The 6315-nt window shown below is 36.6% G+C and overlaps 1 pseudogene; it reads left to right on the top strand.

Annotated features, from left to right (window-relative positions):
• The first annotated feature begins 3074 nt into the window (after positions 1-3074).
• On the top strand, positions 3075-4254 carry LOC108522023 (actin-related protein T1-like; annotated as a pseudogene).
• The last annotated feature ends 2061 nt before the right edge of the window (positions 4255-6315 follow it).

The following is a 6315-nucleotide window of genomic DNA, read 5'->3' on the forward strand; positions in this document are numbered from 1 at the left end:
ATGCTCTTAGAATAAGCTGGGTCACTTCTTGAATGCTTTGCTGCTCAGAAATTTCTTCCGCCAGATACCTAAATTATCTCTCTCAAGTTCAAAGTTCCACAGATCTCTAGAGCAGGGGTAAAATGCCATCAGTCTCTTTGCTAAAGCACAGCAAGAGTGACCTTTGCTCCAGTTCCCAATATATTTATCATCTTCATCTGAGACCACCTCAACCTGGACTTCATTGTCTATTTCTCTATCAGCATTTTGGTCAAAGCCATTCAGCAAGTCTCTAGGAAGTTCCAAACTTTCCAAAACCATCTTATCTTTTACTGACCACTCCAAAGTGTTCCAACTGCTTTTCATTACCCAGCTGAAAGTCACTTCCACATTTTCAGGTTATCTTTATATCAGTATCCCACTATCCCAGTACCATTTTTCTGTATTAGTCTGTTTTCACACTGATATAAAGATACTACCTGTGTCTGGGTAATTTATAAGGAAAAGAAGTTTAATTGGCTCACAGTTCCACATGGCTGGAGAGGTCTCAGGAAACTTAAAATTATGGTGGAAGGAGAAATGGAAGCAGGCACCTCTTCACAAGCCAGCAGAAAACAGAGTGCAGTAGAAATTGTCACTTTTTTTTCCATCAGATATACTGATGCCCTCCTCAATACCATGAAAACAGCATGAGGGAAAATGCCCCCGTGATCCAATCATCTCCAATCAGATCCCTTCCTCGACACATGAGGATTACAATTTGAGATAAGATTTGGGTTGGGACACAGAGCCAAACCGTATCACATGCTAATCTCCTCTGCTGACAGAACCTGGCAAACACCAATTAGCTTTATATTTCTGTGAGTACAGACTCTTATTCTGAATATTTCCTGGAATCATACAATATGTAACCTTTTGTGTGTGGTTTCTGTTAGCATTTTCAAGGTTTATCCATTGTTCAGAAGTTCTGTGTAAACTATATTTATGGCTTATTATTCATATATATATTATATATATATATATATTATATATATAATATATATATATATATATATATGTCACAATTTGTTCATCCATTCACTATTAATGGACATTTGTGTTTCCATCTGTTGGCTATTGTCAATAGGGCTGTTAATTAATATTTGTAAAATATTATTAGTTTGAGTAATTTCTTTTCATTTTGTGGGTATATACCTAGGAGTGGAATTATTAGGTCAAATACCAATTCTATGTTTAACTTTTTAAGGGCCTGCCAAAATACTTTTTTGACAGCACTATGTTTTGAAAGTCCTCTCCAAAACTCATGTTGAAATTTAATTGCCATTTTGATGGTATTAAGATGGGGACCTTTAAGAGAGGATTTAGTTATGAGGGTAAAGCCCTCATGAGTAGATTAATGCTATTATCATGGAAATCGGTTTGTTATTACCAGACTGGGCTCTTGACAAAAGGATTAATACTGTCCCCATTTTTTCTCTCCCTATGCCTTCCACTATGTGGTGACCCTCACTAGGTGCTGGCACTATGCTCCTAGCGTGCCCAGCCTCTAGAATTGTGAGCCAAATAAACATTTCTAAAAAATTACCTGGTCTGTGATATTTGTTATATCAGCAGAAAATGAATAAGATATGCAGTGACTGAACCATTTTATATTATCACCAGCAATAAATGAGGTCTCCAATTTCTCCACATCCTCAATAACACTCGATATTTCCTGTTGTTCTATAACAGCCATCTTAGTGATTGTGAAGTAATATCATTGTGGTTTTGATTTGCATTTCCTTTTTCGCTAGTCACCAATGAAATGTAAGTCTAAACCATAATGAGATGCCACTTCACACCTACTATGATGCCTAGAATCAAAAATGTATTAATTAGCATTGGCAAACATGTGGAGAACCTCACCGTAGAATAAAAAATGTATTAATTAGCATTGGCAAACATGTGGAGAACCTCACAAACTCTGCTGTTAGGAAGTTTGTCTCAGACACTTTGAGAAAAGACTAAAATTCCAGAAATAATTATACTTAGAGTTACCATATATGACTCAGCTTTTTCACTTTTAGATATATAACCGGAAGAAATGAAGATATAAATATATATAAGATTGTTTCAAGCAGCATATTTTATAGTAGTCAAATAGTGAAAGAAATCCAAATGTCTATCAACTGATAGATGGATAAACAAAATGTGTTATATGCGAACATTGAACGAACCTTGAAAACGTTATGTAAAGTGAATGAAGCCAGTCACAAAATATCATATATTGTATCATTGCACTGTAAGAAATACGAAGAAGTGGTAAATATGTAGAGATGGAAAATACATTAGTGGTCATTTAAGGAGCTGGAGGATGGTTTGAAGAGAGGATGATAGCTAAAGAATATGGGGTTTCTTTTAGTGATAAAATATTTTGATTTACTTTTGCAATGTGCAGATATTAGCAAATATGATAGAAAACATTGAGTTATATAATGCAAAGGGGTAAATTGATTGTTATATAAAATTATCTCAATAAAATTGTTTTTGAAAATGTAAGAGAAAAAAATGTACATTCTAAGTGCCTGCTGGAACTGAGTTGCAGGTATCTCAAATCAGAAATTCACCTGTATCTAGTGCTTAGTTTTTCTCCTTCAAAATGAAATGTATTTTTGTCATTCCACAATAAGCAGTTCAGCAGAGCAGAAAGAGAAGGACTCTGGGACACACCTATAGACTGGCAGCTTCACTTTGTTATATAACTAGAGGCATCTTCTTTGGAGTCACAGATTTATCAAAGCTCTCTATAGGTATGGTTTGCCTTCCTTGGTTTCATATATGACAAATTGGGAAGTACTAGTTGCTCAAAGACCCCTGCCCTCTGATGCTCACCAAGGACAACTGTGGCCTTGTCTGGATTGTTACACAGAGGGCAATCATTCCTGAAATCGTTTCAGCAAATCCTGGGTCTATAGAAAGGAGACAAGACTCAGGGATTGAGGATGGGGTATTTTGGTGGATTGGAGGCTTCCAGCTAGCTCTGCCTGAGTGACAACCTGAGAATTTTGGAACCCTGTGTTCTTAAAACTTACAAAGATGTCTGTTTTCTCATAAAGTAACCTAAGTGTTCTTTCTTTATTTTGGGGAAGTCCAGAAGAACATGCTACAGACGTGTTTAATCCACATGTATTAGATGTGCCAGCTGTAATTTTTAACAATGGTTCAAGACTGCAAAGCCAGCCTGTCTGGAGAGATTGGATGCCACCATGTCAACAACTGCATCTTGGGACATCCTAAATGCAACATGCCTTCAGCAAGACCCAACCAGAAGAGGTACTTCAGGGGGCAAGAACCCTTGTACAAGTAGGAGGACTTATATCTGCACTACCCCAATGAGTGTGGGCTGGTACCAGGATGGGATGACATGGAGAAACTCTGGAAACATCTCTTTGAGTGGGAGCTCAGAAAAAAACCCAGTCAACAACCTATACTCGTGACTGAGCCCTCTTAGACCCCTAGAGAAATTTGAGAAAAGCTTGCAGAAATGATGTGTGAGAACTTCAGTGTCCCTGCTTTCTACTAGTCTAACCATGCAATGGCAGCACTCTGCCTCTGCCTGTGTTACAGGCCTGATGGTGGATAGTGGAGATGGGGTCACTTGCACTGTCCACATCTATGAGAGTTACTCCCTGCCTCGTGCAGTCACCAAGCTCTTTGTGGCAGGGAGGGACATCATAGAGCACCTCACCTGGCTCCTCTTTTGCTAGTGGGTATACTTTTCCTTGCATACTCTACAAGGCCTTGGTAAATAACATCAAAGGGAAGCTGTGCAACATTACCTTAGAGTCACATAAAAAGCTATGCAAGAGGTCAGAGACACCCTGAGAGAATACAAACTGCCAGATGGGAACATCGTCCACATTGGGGACCAACTGTACCAAGTGCCCAAAGTTCTTTTTGCCCCGACCAGCTGGGAATCCACAGCCCGGGACTCTCAAAATGGCCTCCAGCAGCATCATGAACTGTGACACTGACATCCAGAGAATGTTTTGCAGAGATTGTACTGTCTGGGGCACCACTCTCTTTTCTGGGCCAGAGGAAAGGCTTATGAAAGAACTGAAACCGCTAGCTTCCAAAGGTACTCACATCAAAATTACGACTTCTCCTGCTCGATGCTTCTTTGTGTGAATTGGTGTATCCATCATGACCTCTCTGAGCAGTTTCAAACAAATGTGGGTTACCTCTGCAGATTTTAGTGATTATGGGACATCTGTGGTTCGGAGAAGACGCTTTTAAAGATCCTTGAGTTCAGGGAACAACTTGATGGGTGAGATCACAGAAGCACCAGTGGGAGGTGCCACTGTCCTTCAGGCTTTTCAGGATGTTGAATAAAAGTGTTTTCACATTTTATGTTTCCGTATATTTTTCTTTGCACATTATTGTAAATATTGTACAAGTATCTACCTGAGTCCCCGGTAAATTCTTTTGGCTATATACCTATAAGTGTATTTTATGGGTCATTTACTAATTCTTTTTTTAACTTTTTGAGGACTGCCAGAGTGCTTTTCCAGTACCCTCACTGCTTTACACTCCCATCATCAATGTAAGAGTCTGTTTTATCCTCCTTGCTGATAACACTGCTAGTTTTTTGCTTTTTGAATAATAGCCATTTGAAAGTGGTATCTCATTGTGATTTTTATTTGCGTTACCATAATGGTTAGTGATGTCTAGCATTTTTATGTGCTTATTTACTATTTCTATATCTTCTTTGGAGAAATATTTAGTCAGTCCTTAGCCTATTTTTTAATTGGCTTGTGTGTAGTGTGGCCATCTAGTTTAGGAGTTCTTTATATAGTCCAGATATTACACTGCTATAATATATGCAAGTTTTGTTCTCCTATTTATTGGTTTGGCTTTCTACTCTCTTGACATTATCATTTGATGCACAAAAATTTATTTTGATAAAGTCCAATTTATTTTTTTCCATATTCATTTGGTATCATATTTAGGAAACCATTGCCAATTTCAAGATCATGAAGATTTACTCCTAAGTTTTCTTCTGAGAATCTCATGGTGTCAGTTCTTACACTTAGGGTTTTTATTCATTTTGAGTTAATTGTTTTTTTATGCAGCATGAGATAATTCTCCAGCTTCATTCTTTGGTATATGACTATCCTGTTTTTCCAACACTGTTGAAGATACTGTTTTTTCCCATTGTATGGTCTTGACACCCTTGTTGAAAATCAATTGAACTTATATGTATAGGTTTATTTCTGAACTCTCAATTCTGTTCTATCAATATATAAACTTATCTTTATGCTATGACCACACTGATTTTATTACAGTTGCTTTAGAGTAAATTTTGTAATTAGGAAGTGTGAGTTCTCCAATTTTGTTCTGCATTTTCAAAATTAATTTGGTTATTTGGGGTCCCTTGAAATCCTTAAAATCCAATAGATTTGGATTTTAGCACAGGTTTCTCCATTTTGTAACAAACACCATTAAAATTTTAATAAGGAATGTATTGAATTTTATATCACGTTTTAGTATTGTCATCTTAACAATGCCAACTATTCCAATGTATGCATAAAGGATATATTTTGACATATATGGGTATCTTTGACATTTTTCAACAATGTTTTCCAGTTTTCAGTGTACAAGTTTTGTTCCTCTTAAGTTCATTCCTAATTATGATTTTATTCTGTTGTAAATTGAATTAATTCATTTTCTTTTCAGGCTGGTCTTTAGTAATGTATAGAAATACAACTGATATTTGCTTGTTGATTTCGTAGCCTACAACTTGACTAAATTTGTTTACTAGCTCTAATGTTTCTGTGTATATGTTTATTCCATAGAATTTTCTACATGTAAGTACATATTGTCTGTAAACAGAGATAATTTTGCTTCTCCCTTAAATCTTGTTCTTGCCAAGTTGATCTGGGTACAACTTTCAGTACTATACTTGAATAGGATTGTGAAAGCAGCCATCCTTTTCTTCTTCCTGATCTTAGGGTCAAACCTTGTAGTCTCTCTCTATTGAGTATGATGTTAACTGTACGCTTTTCATATGTGGTCTTTGTCATGTTGAGGATATTTCCTTATATGTCTAGTTAATAGATTGTTTACATTATAAAAAGGTTGTGGACTTTGCCAAAAGCTTTCTGTGCATCATTTGAGATTACGTTGTTTATGTTTCTTTTATCTGTCAACTTTTTTTTTCATTCTGTTGGTGTGGTGTATTACTTTGATTGATTTACATATGATTAACTGCTTTTGAATTCCTGGGATGAATCCCATTTTGTCGTAATGAATAGTCCTTTTAATATGCTGCTGAGAGAAGGTCATAAATGAAATGAC

Source organism: Rhinopithecus bieti, unplaced genomic scaffold, assembly GCF_001698545.2.
Source record: "Rhinopithecus bieti isolate Rb0 unplaced genomic scaffold, ASM169854v2 scaffold_64234, whole genome shotgun sequence".
In the NCBI taxonomy this organism is placed as follows: domain Eukaryota; kingdom Metazoa; phylum Chordata; class Mammalia; order Primates; family Cercopithecidae; genus Rhinopithecus; species Rhinopithecus bieti.